General features: G+C 39.9%; 1 long non-coding RNA gene across 1 annotated transcript; it reads left to right on the forward strand.

Moving 5' to 3' along the window:
* Positions 1-512: 512 nt before the first annotated feature.
* On the forward strand, positions 513-15,374 carry LOC130545453 (uncharacterized). The gene is made up of 3 exons (XR_008961648.1): positions 513-627; positions 14,285-14,322; positions 15,159-15,374. It is a non-coding gene; the product is annotated as an uncharacterized LOC130545453 (long non-coding RNA).
* The last annotated feature ends 5,360 nt before the right edge of the window (positions 15,375-20,734 follow it).

Genomic DNA, 20,734 nt, shown 5'->3' on the forward strand with positions numbered 1-20,734 from the left:
CCGGTTAATAAATGCATGGCAATGTTTGACCCCTTGCACAAGCAACTTCATGGGAACAAACATATACAGTATGCTGTGTTTTTTTATGTATAGGTGTTCTAGATAAAGTGATAAAAGCGTCTGCCGATTGCATAAATAACAAAGGTTATACTGAACATCACAATGAGATCTGACAGCACACACAAATAAAGTAATAATGTCGGACTTAGTGGCATTATGACTGGTATTTACCGGATCATTTTGCGTTTTTTTTAAGTGACACAAGGAACAATATAGAGTGAAACCTGTTTTAACTTTCCCACCTCACCATCTATACATGTGTGTCACTGCTCTTGTCTCCGGGTTGCAGACACCTGCTTACATTGCTCATGAGGTCAGGTTACAGCGATGAGGCAAGATCTGGCCAATCGGCTCTTGTGAGAACAGCGGATGAAGGTGGTGGGAACTCTCCTCCCTTCTTTCTCTTTCTCTCTCTCTCTCTCTCTCTCTCTCTCTCTCTTTCTCTCTCTTTCTTCCTCTAACTCTACTATGACGGCTTTACGCTTACCTGGGAAACTCACAGAAGTTAAGGGAGGGGCCAGCAACCTGCCCACCTGATGAATACAAAACAAAACCTTTTACCAACAGGTGAGTTACAGAAGTCAAGTGTGTTCAATTTACTCCTTTTTTCTTCCCCTTTTTTCATTCATGCTATTGGGCTTTACATCAGCCTGTCTTGGCACTATTCAGAAACGAAAGAAAAGAGAGAGAGAGAAACAAAGTAGAGCCAAAGTGTGGGAACTTTTCCTGCTTCTTTGATTCCATACTGAGTGGTTTCATTGTTGTTAACCCCGTCGATGCCAGCCGGATTGCACCTGTGGCATAGCAGCACACTAATTTTGTGGCATAATCTTAGTCCTGAATATATTAACTTCTCTTGTGAATGTTTTGGTCCTTTCTTTCTTTCTTACTTACCTTTCTTTGTCTGTCTGTCTGTTTCTCTCTGTTGCTGTTTTCTATTTTATTGTTAATAATGTGTTGTAAATTTAATTTATGTCATCACTAAATTGGTATAGTTTCCTGAATCAACATGAGAACACACTTTCACTGGGGTAGATCCAATACTGCCACCCTTAGGTCATATAGGCAATATGGTTAGTTTATATCTAAAACTAAATGTATTCTGGTGACTACAGGGAGGGCCCTATAAGATTTTTTTTTCTTTAGAGACCACAGAACGTCCCATTGCAGTCCTATTGCTTTAGTAACCATTTTGTACCCATTGCTCTTCAGCTATCTATGCAACATCGACCATGTGTGTTTATTTGTGTGTTTTTGTATAGGTTTGGCTATTCTTGTGAGGCCCTTATAATATTACAATTCAACATTTTCTTTTGTGAGATATTCTCATTGATATAGGTAAACAAGGATTTGTACAGATGTGCTTGTGTCCTGTGTGTACATTCTTGAGCATGAATGGAAGAGGCAAGTATATCCATGACACCTCTGTGTGAAAGTTGCTTCTTTACATTTTATAACACTCATATTCCTACATCTCACTGCCTACAAATGTGGAGAGACATTGTAGTACATTTAACTGTCTGCATTGTTGTAAAGCAGGACTTTGTTCAAGGAAACTATCCTCTGGGTATGGGTCTTAAAAGTTAGTTTTGATTTAGTTTGAGGTTGCTCAGCATTCTCTATCTTAACTTTGTCTGCTGCCAATTAATGTCCAATCTCAGTTTTTTTAAGTCTTTCTTATGTTTAAGTACTATATTCTTTTTAATGTCTGAGATTCATTATTATCTAACAAGTGTTTTTGTAAATTAAATGGTAAATAATTACTATTGGTCACCCTTCATGTTTGTCTTTTAGTTTTTTTTATATTTAACCAATTAAAAGTATTAAAAAGAGTTGTCAAGTTCGACAACATAGTGTTTAAATAAAAAAATAAACTGTTTTTTCAGTTTCCTTAAAAGTAGCAGTTTTAAAGATATGAAGTCTCTGCCCGACAGTGACGATATAAAAAAGTTGAAAGATGAGGTTAGTTGATGTTATCATTCAGTCTCACGAAATCCGTTTTTTGGTGCGCAGTTATCATGGCCAAAAGAATTCCCAGTAAATTATTATTGTGATATCTATTGCAATTTTAGTATCGATCAAATTCATCTTTAATTTTGTAGTGTAGTGAGGTGGAGAGAGACTTTGTTACTATACAGTAAAATCGCCAGTGTTAAAAAAGGTCAAATTAACTCTCACAGTGTCCACATTTAGTGTGGATTATATATACACTGTGAGAGTTAATTTGACTTTTTTTAACACTGACTATAAGCATGGTTTTTAATATCCCGGTTATTAACACTACCGGTATATTGTGACACCCCTGTCAAGGGTGTAACTTTGGTTTCAGAAGTGGGGTGGATACAAAATGGGAAAATATTGTTGAATCCCATTTCCTGTATTTACATATGTTTAGGCACTATGATGATACAAAATCCATGAAATAATGGATTTTCTGCATGAAGTGCAGGAAGTGATTTTCTCCATAGGGAATTCACTATCACAAACTCAAAATACCTATGTTTTGCATTGTTTTTAATTGTTTAAATTATTCAACCATGAAACCACACAGTGTTTTTATTGTATAGCAAAAGTTTATGTTTATGAAGGGGGGAAATGCGAGTATTGACTGAAAAACTGGCTTGTAAACCTGAATCTGCAATCGGGAGGAGACGAGCCGGTGCACTGAAATTTCATTTTACCCGTCAGATTATCCTACCAGGTATGTTTACATCAATGTTACGTCATTTTTTTGCGCTATAAAATCGTCCTACCTGTTTATTTTTGTACGGTAGTACAATTTGCTAGGCTATTGCACTGTACATTAATCCTACTTGTTTCTTTTATGCTGGTAGGATAATCTGACAGGGTATTTACGCTGTAAACTTATTTTATGTGTTTATTCTAAGATGGTAGGACTATCTGACAGGGTATTTTGCATTGTAAAATCATCCTACCTGTTTATTTTGTTGATGTGGTTTAGATTATATAAAATTTTGCCCTGCGGTAGGAAAATCTGACAGGGTAGGACACCGGGTGACTTTCTAAAATGCCTAACGAGGTTTAACGTACCTAAACAACGATCAGGGAAGCTCATATTTCTGTCAAGCCTCGTCATAAACACTAGCTGCTGTTAAAAGAAGTCCAATCGAGAAAACATCTTAATATAGCCTACCTAAACAACAACTATGCAAAACCAAATTTCTATTAAACCTTAATTGTAATAAACACTAACTACTGTTAAAAGAACAAGCACTTATTCCGGGGATAACAATAGTCTCATTTTAAGCTTGTTTATTTTAAAGAAACCACACAACGTGGCTCAAGGCAGCACAAACGGAGAACATAAAACTTTTCTGTTGTCATATTTATGTTTGATATCAGTGATAAACAAAATGTGTTTGTAGAAAGCTCAATAAAACTGAAGGAATGAGGCGGGAACCGGCGAACATTCAAACATTTTAATCCAAAAATAAACAAACAATAAACCAGTAATAAAACAGGCCGTCAGCCCCTCACGGATGACTGCCGGCCACACGAACGTAAACAAAACTTAACTGTCCGGGCCCGGTCCTCTCTCGCCATATGCTCCTGCCTCTCGGCCTTTTATGCTTCCGATCTTCTTCATGGGAGATACGAGGCCGGTGGCGCCCAGCTGACGCTCATTATCAATCGCATCACCTGCCTCGCTTGCTCCTCCCATGGCTCTTGTCACGCCTCCCTAGTCACATACCCCCATCACCCCTCACAGGCTGGGGGGTTTCCTTTTGTTTTTTTCTTTTTCCCCCCCGGGGGGCCAGTCCCAATGGCCCCAGCGCCTGGGGGTATGGACCGACGAGATGAGAGAACGGAGACGACGGAAGCACCAGTGGCGGGAGAGGTGAGAGATGAAGAAAAAAAAATTAGTCCTGTTCCCCGACACGCTGTCGCTCGGTCCTCAATCAGCCGAGAGGCTCTTCCTTGCGGTGCCATGCAGTGGTACTGGACGCTCCCTCGCTCCTCCTCCGCCCCCTGGCGGCCGGCGATGGCTCCTCCGGATGAGGGCAGCCGGCAGGTAGTCCCCCGCTTCCTGCTCCTCCCCTACGCGGCGGATGGGAGCAGGCTCCGTCCCATGGCAAGCGGGGCTGACTCCTCAGCTCCCTTCCGGAAGGCAGCCACCCCACCCCACCTCAGACCCAGGGGCTGGCTCCTCCGACCGAGGGCAGCCGGCAGCAGCTCATTATCAATTGCATCACCGGCCTCGCTTGTTGCTCCTCCCACTGCTCTCGTCATGCCTCCCTCGTCACAGTGTTTAATTTGGTTTCCCGTGGTTGTTGTTTTGGTACGTTAAGCTGTTTCCTTGTAATGGATTTTGGGAAAGAAATGCTTAGCGCTAGGTTTTTTTACTTTATCTGTTTAATAAGGGCTTGTTCTTTTAACAGGAGCTAGTGTTTATTACAAGTAAGGTTTGACAGAAATTTGGCCTTACCTGGTCGTTGTTCAGGTCGTTAAACATAAGTACTTGTACAGTGAATTCCTATGGAGAAAATCACTTGCTGCCGTCCACGTGATTGAAAACAACCTTTCAGTGAGCTATTTCTCGCGACGCCCGCATCAACACAGGCAGACTGCTCGGTCTTACTTCTCAGTGGCGATGATGGCGTGCGGTTAAAAATCATAACAAACTAATTTGAAAGTGGGCGGGACACGAACGGGATTTTGAAAAGTGGAGGGCACATGTCCCCAGTGGAAATTACGCCCCTGCCCCTAGTTATTGTTTAAATTGCTGGGATCTTTAGCACTGCAAAAAAATAGTAGTCAAAACCTTGCATCCCTTAGAACTTTCTTCCGTAAGTATCATTACATTCCTGAGGAATGATATGTTGTGCATCGAAGCGTCGCACACAGTTACTAACCGTTTGTCTGGAATGTGTGGAGCGTGTTGTGGAAGTTGATTAAGAGCAGTAAGGCTGGAGGTGTGGACAACAGTGCCGTTGAGAGACTCAGTTAAACATTAACAATGAAGTGTTATGAGCCTTTACTTACTCAATGCTGAGCTCAAACCCAGACGATGCGCATTGTATTTTGATCCTACAATGCGATATAAAGAACACTATGCAATACATAGCTTTGATCTGCGCTGTCCCTCTTTAGTTCTGGCTACAGGTTTGGGTTCACTAGCCTCAGACACAGAGCAGGGTTTGGCACCACCTGTTTTCTCACGTCGATCCTGCTCTCTCCTCACCGCCTTCTCTCACCTTTGTCCGTGGTTCATGGGAAATAAGGCCGTACAATGAAATGCAAGCTCTGCGGCTCACGTCGGTTTTGTGTGTGCCATGGAAGCGATCAGATTACGTCACGGACAACGAACAATAACATCATGTAAATGAGTCTGGATGGGAACAGACCGGGTTGAGAAGAGGGCAGCTCAATGGCGTGGAGAAAACAGGTCTGTATTGGTGGAATCGATCTGGGCTCCACTCTGGGGAACTGACCGAGTGACTGGACACTCTCCATTCAGCTTTGCTCTGGTTTCCCACCCTGGACGTACAGTACAGATTCCTAACTTGCGTTTGTCTCATGGTTTTCATGCTGCACAGAGTTTTTGTCTTTGTTCTGCAAATTAAGTTGTTTGTTTTACCTGTGTGATTTACAGATAGCTGACTAGACAATTTAGTTTACGCAAGGCCTTGCATGCATATGTTTGATATAGTCTACTTCTTTGAAACCATTGTCGTAAGATTGCATCACGTAACCATTAGCATATACTGTATGTCAAAGGCAGACACACCTGTGTGTATGTAGTGCTTTTCAGCTTTTAATAAGAGACACGAGTCAAGCAGATCCAGTTGGGCAAGTGTCTGGGTGTTCATACTTTTAAAACGGAGACCACACAAAGATTTGGGTTTGCGCTTGTCATTTGGTAACTGACACGAGCCAGAGTTTTACTGACCTGAGATAAATGGAAATCTTCTAACCTAGTGGGACATATAGAATTTCATTCCATAGAGTGTTTTCTTCATGAACTAAACGGGAGGGAATATGGCCAGTTTGTAACTGTGGATGTACCATTGTAAGTGGCACCTGATGGCAAATATTCATGATGTTCATGTTCCATGCTTTTTATTTATTTTACTTTACTTTATTTTGTTTTTCATTTTCATTTTATTTTTTATTGACGTTTGGACTTATTTGCAGATCACTTCAGGTAAAATTATAGTGAGGGTCCACATTCTAATACGACTATCTTATTCTTCCCAACCACCTGATTCTAATAGACAGTTTCAAAGCAACAACATAAACATTACTGCACATGCACGGTTTATGGCCCAAGCTAAACTTCTGGTACCCATCCACAAAAAATAGAGTCCCTGTAGATTATTTCTAATAACAAGCAAAATAAATAACAAGTAAATTACATTAGCTAGCAAGTTAAAAGTATGTCTAGCCAGTATTGTTTTGGGTTACCAGTAGAAAAATCATTTATATGAATGTTTATATTATTAATATTCATATAAATTACATAAAATATAAATAGTCATATTATTAGCCACTGGCCAGACCGATCAACAAAGACCAGAAGTTAACTTTGGGTCAGGCGCGTGCGTCCAAAGAAACTTTCTATAGTCAGAGATTCTGTATGTGTAGTTGCTTTGAGAGCCTTTACAGACATTATTCGCTGTTAATATGACCTCAGTGGAAACTGCTGCCCATGTAAATGTTATTTGTTTGTGGAGCACCAGTGGGAGTAAACCTTGTAATGCTTATGCACATTCAGTTTATACAGAGGTGTCAGCGATGCACATGTTTCACACCTTAAGTGTGAGAGACCTAACCTCACACAGCTCTTTCAAAAAGACAGCCATAAATGACAACAATGTGTGAACTACGTCTGTGGTATTTCCTCAAGGTGTGAGGGCCCCTAATTATCCCATTAGCACGCATGAAGCGCAGAGATGAGCCAGCTAATGTTGTCTTTGGTTTAGTTAATGTCTATAGTTTTAATGCCAGTTACATTGTGTGGGTGTACAGCTGTGAGGTGTCTTTGACTGGAGACAAATATGCTTTATTTAGGTAAAGGAATTTGTTTTATGATGTTTGTTCTCAGCTTGGACGGCCCTACTCGGAACTGTAAAGGGATGAGATTACAACCTACAAAGTTAATATTGACCATTGCAAATACTAGAATACTTTAACACACCTTTGTGTATTTCTGTTTGTTTGTGTTTTATTTGTATACTCATGCATTCAAAATGCATCTTGTTAAGCTATACATGCACAATAAAAGGCAGAGGAGGCAAATAAAAGAGCAGAATGTGGTGAAAGAGGTGGAGAGAGAGAACAGTTTTACTGCAGCGTGTTTAATTGAAGTCATTGGGAGAGTGACATGTTCCCCTCAGGGACATGAGGAGAAAGGGGAGCTCAAAGTGAGAGGAAGGGGCTGGACTGCAGTAAAACAGATGCTTATGTCGTCCATTTCCAATAGAAAGTTATATTGGAGAAGGTCATTTTCATGGTAATAAACAGAGTCTGTTGATCGTTTTTCAGCAGTTGTAGATGTAAACATCTATGTATTTCAGTCTGTATAACCTTATAGTTCCAGAAATACATTAGATTATATTAGACATCAATCTATCATAGACAGGTGGTTAAAATCACATTCACTTGAATGCACTTCAAAGGTGCCGTGTGTAATATTTAGGAGGATGTGTTGACAGAAATGCAATATAATAACTCTGTCTTCAGAGGTGAATAAATACCTTACATAATGAAGCGTTATGCTTTATGATCTTAGAATGAGCTATTTCTATCTACACACACCGTGGGTCCACTTACATGGAATTCGCTATGTTGTTTAAAGTAGCCCTAAACGGACAAACTGATCTACAGAGCGCATTACGTAAATATGTTATCTTCTTTGTCAAAGAAGCAAAAATGCGACAACATCTTTGTCCTGAGTCAGCCTCTGTAGTGCTTCGAAAGGGAGGGGTGGAGTGAGCTATCCGTTGCGATTCGCAACCTCGCCGCTAGATGCCGCTAAAATATCCTTATTGCTCCTTTAACAAACATTTCTTTAGATTAGAGCCTTTAACTGTATATTTGCATTATTTAAATTCTCTGTGGTTACATTCAGGCCACTGATCTTTCATCGAAATTTGCATTAGTAAACATTTCAAAGTTTTGGTCCTTTGCATTAGGTTTTAAATTAGCCCCAGACTGTTCAGAATTATGTATGTCCACCATATACAGTATATCCCACTGAAAGCCTTATAGGATATACAGAACACTTCCTCATACTGTATTGCACTACAGTACCTACTTTTATGCTCCTATTTTGATCTCCTGCACTTATATGTTAACATTTTCATATCCTTAGAATATTTGCCCAACCGCATCTGCCTCTGGCACGCAATATCCAGAGACATGTATCTGCACAAATGTAATATCTTGCACTTCCTTTACATTTTCCTCGGTTTTCTACAAATCGTAAAATCTCACAGCATCTTGGTCATTTCCTTCCTTCACGCTTTATGTTCTTGATTATGTATTGTTGTGCTTTTGTATAGTTTAATACAGTCCTGGCAAGACTTAATGTCCAACAAAAGTCTTATTCAAATATATTGTTAAAGAAGTGTTAAAAACGTTGTATTGATGTAGCATAGTTGTGCTCAGCTTTAGGATGAATTTAAGAAGGCTTGGCAAAAACACTTATATAAAACTCAATGCCCATGAGAATGGCTACAAAATGCTAATTCCGGATAAAATTGTAGTTGTAATGTATACTTTATGTCCCGCAAGTGTTTCATTTTTTCATGCATTTTTGTATATTTGAAAGAAATCCAGATTTCCTGATATGCTGCACTTTGACTTTTGGCCAATTCAATAAATCCAATGAATATCATTAGCTTTTTTTCTATTTTTTATCATACGCTTCCTGATTTGAAGATTTTTCCACATGCTCTAAGGTGGCATTAAAATCAAATATGCAAATATTTTACAAATACAACCTGTTTTTATACCTCTGTTTCATTATATACTGTATGTAACGTTTGACTTTTCTGTGCGTTGGTTAAAGCTATATCAAATTCACAAAGTTGTTAATCTGTATAATTACCGTCATTTCAAACAAAGACTTTCCCCTTCATTTTCAGATCCCAGTGTTCTCCTGCCTCAGAGAGGAGGACTCTACGGATGTCGTGTAATTCATTCCTGACAGCAGGATGATTACAGTGTGTTTTCTTTATCTCTCGCGTTTATTTTATTTTTTGTCTGTCATATTAAGGTGATATATCTGTAAATATCTGTAAGTCCTGCTGTTTTGCCATTTTAAGGCCAGACTTTAATCTCTATATCTGTGTTTTGTTCTGTCCCCTCCTGCTGGCAGCTGAGCCGAGAGACTAAGCGCTGTTTACACTAATGGCCCACTAGGCCTTTCACTGCAGAAACAAACAGCACTGGGGAAAGTGAATAGAACTTAACATTTTGACATTTTTCCACATTCTCTCAAAACCAATATTGACCCAGATCCCCCGCCAGGTGGGCTTTAGTCCAAGGACTTGGCATTAAAACCAAAGCCATGCATCTCAAGCAGCAGGCAGAAAGTCAAGGGGAGAGCCCGACAATGTACTGCCCAGGATGGGGTTCTCCTGCTGGGAAGGCAGAGTGGACACTGTCCTGGGCTCAAGCTGGTACACAGAAACAGCCACAATGAAAGGCTTCGTGCCACCCCCCCGCTTTATTGATTCCGTCTGCGAAGGCCGATTGTAGCCCAAGCATAGACCCCGCTGGTACCCGAGGCAGACAACAGGAAAGGGACAGCGGGGGGACCTGTAAGTGTAGTACCACCCCGTAGCAGGGAGTGCTTCTCAAAGGCCACATTACAATCAATTAGGGCCATAATGAGCAGGATTTGGACTTGTAACCTGTGGCTCGGGGTCAGTATTTAGCGCGGGTCCAGCGGCACAGCTGGAGGAGACGTCAATATGCTCAGAAATAGCTTTAGACTTGAAAGTGTGAAGCAGCGGGGAAATGCTGTGTCTGTCTGCTTAGATTTTCCACACACACAAACATATAGTACATGCACTCTCTCCACTAAATGGAGAAGACACTAATGGTAGGGAGGACAAAAGGAACAATTCTCATGCAATAAACCCATTCATTTACCACAGCTTTGGATGAATGTACTGTAGATGTGGCTGAGGTTTCCTGCTAGGCGACCGAGGTTTGATGGCGACGAGGTGACACATGGTTAATGTAAAGAGAGCAAGCGGAGAGCCTCGAGGCTGGAAGTTTACAACATTTACATACATGGCCAGCAGCCGTTTCAGCAGATCTGAGGTCACAGGGGGTCCGACAGAGAGAGTGTTGTGTGTTTGTTTGTAACGTGGCCCCAGGGCCCTCGACTGTGAAGCCCACATGACTGCACAGGAGGGCTCTCAAATCACAAGTTTCTCCACAGCTGAGGGGGAGGGTCATCTGAGGGTAAACCGTTGTCAGTAGGGTAGAGAGGGATGGATAGATTGATCAGGGCCTTTTCTAATGAAGAATGCTTTTTATCTTTTTGCTACATTATATAATAGAGAGAAGACAGCAAGTAATTTCGGAATGTGAGTGAGACTCAAACTCACATTTCCTGCATGAGCACCACAGCTCTGTTTGTAAGAGCACATGTATCAACCAGTAAGCCACAGGTCTGAAATGACAAATTACTTGATCTTGCAGATTTTACTCTGCAGAACACAAAAGATATTCTGAAGAATGTTGTATGGACACAAAACCGAAGCAGGTGAATGGGTGCAATCGCTCTTCAGTTACCAGCATTCTTCAACATATCTTCTTTTGTGTTCTGCAGAAGAAAGAAAGTCATACGAGTTTGAGAGGGTGACAGAATTTTTACTTTAATTGTGATTCTAAGCACTGCATATTATGTATGTGTCTTTTATCAACCACACCAAATCAGTTCAAGAAGCTCCTTGCCAACAAGCTGGTGATTTGATTTGGGTCTGTTTAAATAAGGGTGGTTTACAAAACATGTAAAATATTCCTAACAAAAAATTGCAATGTTTTTTCGTGGTAAAAGTGTATTAACCATGTTTTTAATGTATTGATTACTATTGGCATAACCATGGATAATTTTCGTAGTTGAAGATTACAACACACTGTTTTAAATAAATGCATTTTGATGACATTTTGGCATACAACAACAATATTTTGGGGGCCTGAAGGCACAGACTTTGAAAATGGTTTTCAAAAGGCATACAGGTATGAAATGACAAAATAGGTCGCGAATACGTGTTTTTCTGTGTCTTTGGTGTGTTATAAGTTGCCCATGCATGTATTAGACACGTAAAATTGCAAAAATTAAAGTGTCGGAACAAAAGATGCATTCTATCTAAAAGCGAATGCTCACCCAGACCTGCCTGAAATGCCTTGTGTAACCACACCCCCACAAATCTACATCAGTTGGTGGTATGAGTTGACTAAGACCGCCCAAATGGCGTACCTGTCAGTACAATTGCTTTGGAACCTGATGTTCCAAATATGGTAAGAGGCATTACATTTCCGTCACACGCTTGCAGTATTCCACCAATCACTACGCACTGGTTAACTGGCCAATCATAGCACACCACGCTTTTCAGAACGATGAGCTTCGTAAAAAATACAAAAAGGAGATACAAACATGCACGGTATGTGGAAAATACAGCGTTTTTGAACCTTAAATCCTGTATACACATTGCATTACATCTAAAACAAACGATAATATTCGTTTCAGCCGTGTCATATCACCCCTTTAAAAAATAATTTGTAAAGTCATAAGCCAATACTGTGTTTTATCACATCGCAAAAGTTGTTACATAGTGGCTGACTAGTGTAAAAGAGAGGCTGACAGAAAGTAACAATAGTCACATGCACCCATGAAGGGGGGTTTTAATCAAATGGAGAGTACAGAGAAACCTAACCCCCCCCAATGCTTCACCTCAGCAACCCCACCCCAACAGTAAGAATTAAAGTATTTAATGTTATTTCGCTGTGTGAACCTCATAACGCATTGGAGGCCCAAATGTCTTGAAGTCCTGCCCCTGCCTCTCTATCATATTGACCACAGTAGGAGCCTGGGGAGGGAATGAAGGAGCAAAGGAGTGTTTTGAGTTTCCCATTGTTTAGGCAGACTGGTGTTGTTCTTGGTGGCGGAAAGTGAAACCTCATTCCCAGCGTGCATCTCTCTGTTTGATTAAAACCGATATGCTCGTGGAACGTTAACAGCTTGTGTTTCTGTCTGACTCTTGCTCTCGTTTCTTTGAAGCTTAAACAAAGTAATATTTACACGTTTTTACGAGCGTCATTTACAGTGTGACATTAGATCAACACATGTATTCCATTGCTTTTGAGAGATGGTAATAATGAGAACATTAACTAAGGTTTGAACCAGTAAATCTAATCTTGATGTTTATCAAGATATGATAGAAAAGGCAGTTTATACCTCCTTACATCAGTCCCGGCACCTCTAATCTGACCGAAGAGCAGTGCTTAGAGTCATTGGCCAGGTTTGCACAAAGACTGCCCGTACTTAATGCGCCTGCCAATCTCAAAGTAGAGTATGAGAAGTTGCAGTGCTACATGTGATTGCGATGACATCATGGGGATGGCTGTTAAGGAGCTGTGGACCTTGGGAGCTGTTTGCTGTCTGGCAGGTGTTTCTTTCTTTTTTAACTCTTTTTTTATTTTTTTCCTCTCATGCGGTGAATGAGAGAGTAAATATCACATCAAAGAGCAGGGCAGCTCCGCATTGAGCCGTGGGAGAGAGGGGCAGGCAGCTCCTGCAGTGAGGTATAAAAAAGTTCTTGTCTCTTTTTGGCAAGGTACACCATAGATTAACGGCTCGGAGGGCCGTGTCGGCTTTTATTCACCTTCATAAGTCTGGCACACCGCGGTGTGATAACCTTGAAAAGTTTTAAGGTGCGTATTGAAATATGTCCAAGTTATTAAACTCTCTCCTTTGGCCGAAGAAATGCTTGTGGCCTTAGAACGGCTTTAAAACCTTTTCCGACCTTTGACCTTTCCCCTTTTCTTGTGCTTCATTAAAAAAGGCAACACATGAGTTGCAACTACTTATTATCCCACTGTTATGGCAACATTCAGGCAAATAAGCTCCAGCCTCTTGCCTCAGACCCTGTCGTCATCTACATAAGGGCTATTACCCTTCAGCACTTCTCCAGTGCTCTGTCCACAGCACTTGCTTGGAATCCACCTTATTGTCTAGAGAATGAGGTTGCCTGAACACAAATTCTTCCATGCTCTTAATGAGAGAAAAGAATTGACTCATTGGTTATGTTAATGTAGTTGTTTTCACCTCCAGATCTTATCCGAGGTCTCGCTGGTCTCATTTAGCTCTGGTTAATTTGACAGTGCTGGTGAAGAATGTGCCATTCAACAGGAGAACTAAACATTAGGACTCTTCAAAAGCTTCTTTATACGTACAAACAAACTTACAATGGATGAGACTTGCAGCACATAGAAAATGTGGAATGTACGTTGAGGATTGTGAGAATTCTTTTAATTCATATAATTTATAGGGGCTTCCTAAACTAATTTTCACCCCCAAATGAAAAAGTAATCATTTATTTACACTAATGGTGTTTGAACCATGTAAGCTGTTGTTGTTGTTTTTTGTGGAACACAAAGTAAGGTGTAAGTTTTTTTTTCTTCTCAATACTGTCACAACGAATATGGACTGAATCTATTGAATGCAAAAACAACATAAAAGGAACAGTTCACCCAAAAATGAAAATTCTGTCTTCATGTACTCATCCTCAAGTTGTTGCAAACCTGTATGCATTTTGTTGTTTTGCTGAACACAAAGAAACATATTCGGAAGAATGTTCGTAACCAAACAGTTCTAGGGCACTAATGACTATTATAGTAAGAATAAAAACTATTATGGTAGTCAATGGTGCCCCAAAACTGTTTGGTTTACCACATTCTTCAAAATATCTTATTTACAGAACAAAGAAACTAATACTGGTTTGAAACAACTTGAAGGAGAGTAAATAATGACAGAATTTTCATTTTAGGCGAACTATCACTTTAAATGATGTCAGGAATGTTTCCTTAAATTCCTTCACAAAACTATAATATGACTGCAGAAGATGCACTACTTCTATGATACTTTCATGGTATTTTTGTCTGTTTTGAAGCTTGAAATATAAATTATATTGGAATCGAAATGAACACAATTCTTCAAAATGTTTTCTTTTGTTTTCCACAGAGGAAAGAAGCCATACAGGTTTATAAGAACATGAGATGGTGAGTAAATAATGACAGAATTTGGTTTTTGGGGGTCAACGAATCCTTTCTTTTCTATGCACTAAGACTGAAGGCTGATGTCACCAGTGACGGATGAGTTTGTGATGTTTACCTAAATGGGAGAGAATTGCTGATCCAAATCAGAAACACACAGACTCCTCCATAGGAGGAAACGTTTGTGCGCTCTGGGGACATTTACCTGACATATAAGATAAGATTTAACCCCAGATCCTCTGAGACACGGCCATCCTGTAGGTCCCATTCTGAGGACTGAGGAAGGTGAGAGCTGGTAATTCAGATATGTAATTGGGACGTTAAACACTCTCCTTTCTGTAATGTTCCCATTAAAGTAATTACAAGTTTGGAAAGTTCTCCCTTCTATATTTTCCCCTGCTCAGACTTGAGCAGAGGCGCATTTTTCAAACAACATCAGCGGCCAAAAACATTTCAAACCATATTAATGATAAAAAGGTGTGGGTCTTGGGTGATTTATTGGAAGCCTGCAGGCACAAGTAGTATCTCACAGATGGACACGCATTAGATTAAACGAGTTGAAATACAAACAAGCCCCGTCCAAAATCATGGCATGCTGCAGGGGGAAGTCCAGGGAAAGCACCAGACCTCACTCCTCTCAATAGCAGGCTATTACTCTCTCTGACCGACCAATCCCAGAGCCGCACAGTAAGGGAGTGTACCGAGAGCGAGAGAGCGCAGGAGTGAGTCCAGACGCATCCTCCCCTGGCCAAGCTGGGTGTGTTTGTGGTTAGAGAGCGGATGCCCTGTGATTTACTGTCTGTGCTCCAGTCTTGACGTCATCCCCCTCTCTCATCCCGCAGAGCCGAGCACGCGGGTGCACAGAACACTCCCTGAAGCGGTAATGTCTCAACGTTCCGCTTGCATGGCTGCTCCGAGCTCTACTGTACATGCTCGGTGGCCTGAGGAGAACAGAAGAAGCAGTGTGTGAGCCATGGAACGTGGGCTGAAGACACACCCGGATGAGTGCGAGAATGGGATTTAACCATGTGATGACTGTATGTGTGTGTGTGTGTGTGTGTGTGTGTGTGTGTGTGTGTGTGTGTGTGTGTGTGTGTGTGTGTGTGTGTGTGTTGAGGTACCCTCTTAAAGATTCCAAATAGAGCCTGATTAAAGAGCCGTTGAAGAATGTTTTAAAATTCACCAAACAACGTTTTTATTCTCTTGTCTGATTCGGTGCTTTAAAGAGATTAGAATGCCCTATGATAATCTGAAGACCCTAACATCCGGAATGTCTAAAGAAGCATATATCTCAACTCAAAAACCCTTTGCTTAACTTAATAGTCTGTGAAGGACCATTGTAAAGCCTTCATTTTGAAAAAAGGCGAAGTGTAACAGCCAGACAAATGGGTTTATGAATGAACTTTGTAGATGTCTTGTCAAAAGAGCTATTTTTAAGCATAACGGCTTATAACTGAGTGTGAAAGCACAACAAAAGCTTTGTTTAAACATTTCACCTCAAGGGACAGAGAGACACATAAGTGATTTTGTATGCACATCATTGTGAAAAGCTGTAGGACACAGCTGCTCTTGCTGATGTGACCGCAAAAAAAGACTTTTGATCCGTTTAAAAATGTTATATGCATTTCATAGATGAGAGAAAAGACTGTGAAAAATATAAATGAGTATAAAATTGTGAGCGTTTTCTCATTTATTGTCAGTTAGAGATTCACACTCTCTATAGACAGTGTAATCGGACACACATGCCTGGCTCAAAGTTAACTTCTGGTCTGTGTTTGTTGATTGGTCTGGGTAGTAGCTAATAATATAATTATATTTTCTGTAATGTATATTCATATTAATTTATATTTTATTGTATAATAATTGTATTAAATAAACTGTTTGTTGAATTTTATTTTATATTAATTTTATTAAATAAACAATTTGTTGAATGGGTCATGTAACTGTCGCATTTAAGCATTTAAAGTCCCCCTAGCTGTGGTCTAATAATTTTATCCTTTAAAACTTAAAACAAAGTGAAACTGAGAGCTGACACAGCAGTGCAGTGATTATTTTAGCCTGAATCTATGCATCATCTTTGCAAATTTATGCTTCAAATTGCTGATCCACAGGGGTTTAATATGTTGATGTGATTGGTTACAGGTTTATGAATTCATTAACTGGGGCAGTTTCAAAGCACATTTTTTTAAAGTCTGTGGTAAACTGCAGTTTTGTGAAGAAAATACTCAGCATTGGTTTAAAATTATAAACTTGCACATGGTTTGTCATAAAGCACATTAAAAACACCACATGAACATAAACAGCATTTAAGAACATGATTTGCACTACAGGGGGTCTTTAAGACTCTATTCTTTGTGGATGTTTATCGGAAGTTACGTTCGGGCCTCAAAGGCGTGCATGCGCAGTAATGTTTTTTTATGTTGTTTTGTACTTATCTGGACATATCAACAAATCTGTCAGCATTGCTTATAAGCAGGCCCACTTAAAATTTGAATCTCAAAACATGGCAGATTTCAGCATAATTCACATCATATTCATCTTTGTACATCTTTTTGTTATAATGTTTTTGGCTAATTTGTTTATGCTTCCAGCTCCTAGTAAGACTGAAGGTGTAATTCCAGTCAATCAGCCCTGGAAATACCAAAGTCTGCAGATTCCGTCTAGGCCTGCCTGCTTGAAATACATCTTTGCCCAGCAATATCTCTCATCGGTGCAATTCAACTCTTATAGAAGCCATTGTTTCTTTTACATTGTGGAAGCTGTCCAGAGCTGATTGGGCTGCGAGGAGTAATAGCTGGAGACCCGAAAGGTCAGAGGGCAATTCTCAGTCCATTCACAGTGCGTCTAAATGAATGAGTAGTGACAGCCGTGCTCTTGTTATCAGTCGTGATGAGTGACGGGGTGAGTGAAGAGGGTTCTGTGTCCAGCGCTGGTTTGTATAGGTCTGCAAGCATGCAGCATGTCAATGCTAGAGCTGGCCAGCGCCTGGCCCCGCCGGTTCCCATTGTTTTATGGGCGCTGATAACCCAGGCGACCTCAGGAAAGCAGGTTTAGCCATCAGTCTGTGTGTGGTAGAGGGCCTGTCAGACCTTTGTCATCTGATCACTCATTAACAAACACTTCCACCAGCGGAGAATGGATCTCTGATCGGTCCTGGTATGTTTAACTCTGAGCAAACACACACAAGCCGTGCAAGAGGTTGAGGGGATGTGGTGTGTCTGTCTGGAAAGTTTTTGTTTTTTTAGTTTCCTGTTAAGCCCCCCCCCATACTGCTAATGCATACAATTATTATTTTATTTCAACGTTGTTATTTCCTTTAAAGATTCCTTTAAAAATGATATTTTTGGCATTGAGACTAACTTTTTACAATAATATCTATTTATACTTGTTTCCTGATTTGTGATGTTAAGTAACACTGTTTTATTTCACTCAGTATTTTCTGACTGGATTTCTGTTTGTTTGATGTTTATGTGTTTGTATATTTGCTGTTGTTTTTGTTAGATTGTAAGATGTGCTCTCAAGCAGGATTTATTAAATAATTTGTTGTTTGCTTGCAAAAACCATTATGAAATAAAGTGGGTAAAAGTAATTTGCTAGCATTAAAAATCAGTTTTCCCTTTGATTCAGACATAATTTAGTGTTAAATAGTTCAGTAAGAGTTCAGCCAAAGATACAAATTCTATAATCTGTTATTCACCCTCATGTCAGTCAAAACATGTATATAACTTTTTCCTCTGTGGAACCAAAGAGAAGATATTTTGCCAAATGTCTCAGCAGTTTTGTGTCCATAAATGGAAGTCAGTGGGGTCCGTTGTTTTTTGGCTTAATAACGTTCTTCAAAATTTCCTCTTTTGTGTACTGCTGAAGACAGTCATACAGGTTTTGAATGTCATTGGGGTAAGTAAATACTGAAAGAATTTTAATTTTTGGATGAACTATCCCTTTAAGCTGGTATGTAATGTGTTTGAAAAGTATGATTATTGATCAGTTGTTAGTACAGAAGATATTATGTTATGCATTTATTCAGAATCTTTTAAGAAGATAGTACTACGGAGGAGGTTTTTACACTAAAAATATCACACATCCTATTCCTGTCTGCATGACCTTTGGTTTTTCAGATAATGACTCATGGTGGAAAGGAAGGCTGTGGTCTGAGACCCTTCCCTAGAGCCTCCCAAGACTGGAAGAGTGCAGACCGCCCTGTGCAGAGTGAGATGCTGTTCTTCGTGGATCTTAGCCAAGCTTATGAGTCAGAGAAATTCTGATGTCTTTTGGGGTCCATAGTTGATGTAAACACAAAATAAACCCTACTTTATATATTATATATACTTATAAATGCATATCGGAAAAAATATATAGATATTTTTTTGGTTTATTTACTCAGGAACCTTGAATGTCTAAACTTTGTAGTGTTCTTGACATGTTGCAGAGCAACTAACATTTGTGCACTAACAAAAAATTTTTTTAATCCTTTCCACACATCAAGGGGTTGTATGTGAAACAGCAGTTCAGAGAGCCCACGCGAACATTGAATGTCCTCTGTCAGATTAATCTGGCCTTCCACCTTGTGGCCAACAGTGGTATATTTTACACGACTGGACACATTGGCGTAAATCAGTTTTATAACCACTAATATTTTACATTAAAGTTGAAAACGGAAACACAGTAATATTCCGCAGCATATATCAAATATATATTTAGTGTGTTATATATCGATATACAGTAATATGTCTTATAATGTATATTTTATTCTGTATTTAAAATATCTAAATACAGACTTTAAATTTGCTTTTTTCCCTAGGCCATATGTGCCTATGGTCGGAACCTGACACCAACGTGTTGCAAATCCCGTCAATCAACAGTAAGCCTATAACTGAAACCCTGCGAAAAGCTTAAATGAGCAGTTTGTAGCCCCCTCCCTTTGTAGCCCCCGACACTCAACCTTTTGTAAATAATGGGATGGAGTAAAACACGGCTGAGGTAACGTTCAGGGTGTCTGGTGACCGCTATCACTCAGGTGCTTTCACGAGACAATGCGAGATTGTTCGTCAGGTGCTCCCGCGTGCAGGATGAGCTCCGAGCAACAGGCAGTCAATTTACCTCATTGTCAGTGAATCGTCGTCTAGTGCCCGCGGCTCAAAGGTAAAGATTACGAATAGACAAAGTGGTGCACGTTTACATAATACAGTACCATTATGTTAACAGGATTTGTCTATTACGCTACGCAACCGGATTTTTTTTCGGAATAGCCGTTTTTAATTCGGTTTGGGAACAACCGAAGTGCTTGTATTTCTGGCCACTCAGGTTGTTTTTAGATTGCAACTACAACACAATTTAATAACTTAATAAATAACTGAGTTACTTAAAATGTAACAGAGTGTTAAGAATATTAGCAATATGTGATGGCTGTGTTGCTATGGCGTATGACAGGGGTCACGTGTTTAAAAACTAGACTAGCACAACTTTGTACAATGACTACAAGGTCATTTATATAGGCATTTTACATAATTTATAAAAACAAGTAAAACGTTTTAGACACTCTAGTTTGTTGGCCATGTATAAAAGTGTCTGCTAAATGGGTAAATGTACATTTGAATTCAGACATCATTTGGCATTTGTAGTAATAATTGCATCATTCTTCAAAACTGAACAAGCGTCCAGAAAGGCAGCATGAATTAAACCTTTTTAATGAAAAATACCCCGACATTGCCTTTTGGCACCTGCGTAACTGTAAAGAAGCCAAGCCATGCGTCACTTGACCTGGGTGTTTCTATTTACAAGGGATTGAAGAGTCGAGCGTTAAATTGTCGCAGCTGAAACAGCGGTACAATTAGAGAAAAAAACACTGCAGTATTAGCCACTGTTAAGTAGTCCAAACAGATCCAAATCTTAATCCCAGAACTTGATTTATTGGTCTTAATCCTGTTGTTGAAAACAATCCCACCCACGTTCAGACAGCCCACCGCCCCAGGTGCAGAAAACTTGCAAGACAATGTTCCCCCGTAAAGCTCTGATGAATTGATACTTTAGGACCTTCCTGGGCAAGATGCCCGGTCTGTGGTTGGTTAATTGGTGAGGGGGACGTTTTCCCACACAAGGCAGAATCAAATGTATAAAGGTCGTGAATAATTAACAGAGTGAATGCAGAGTGGGTTTTGTCGGCCTGAATGTCAAGCAAACTTCTCACTTCAAAAAGACTTAAATAACATTCCATCTGTGAAAGAAAAGTGAGTTGTGCGCCAATGACTATTCACTGTGCAGACTTTGGTTCTCACTTTTTTTTTTTAGCAACATTATATCAAAGACAAAGTTAAAACAATATGGTTTTTGTATGCTACAATTTGTCCCCTCCCTGTGGAGATTTGTCTGGACTCTTGGATGGATGGTGGAAGAACAGAAGGCATGAGTGTTTTCAGAC

Source organism: Triplophysa rosa, linkage group LG21 (assembly GCF_024868665.1).
Source record: "Triplophysa rosa linkage group LG21, Trosa_1v2, whole genome shotgun sequence".
Taxonomy (NCBI): domain Eukaryota; kingdom Metazoa; phylum Chordata; class Actinopteri; order Cypriniformes; family Nemacheilidae; genus Triplophysa; species Triplophysa rosa.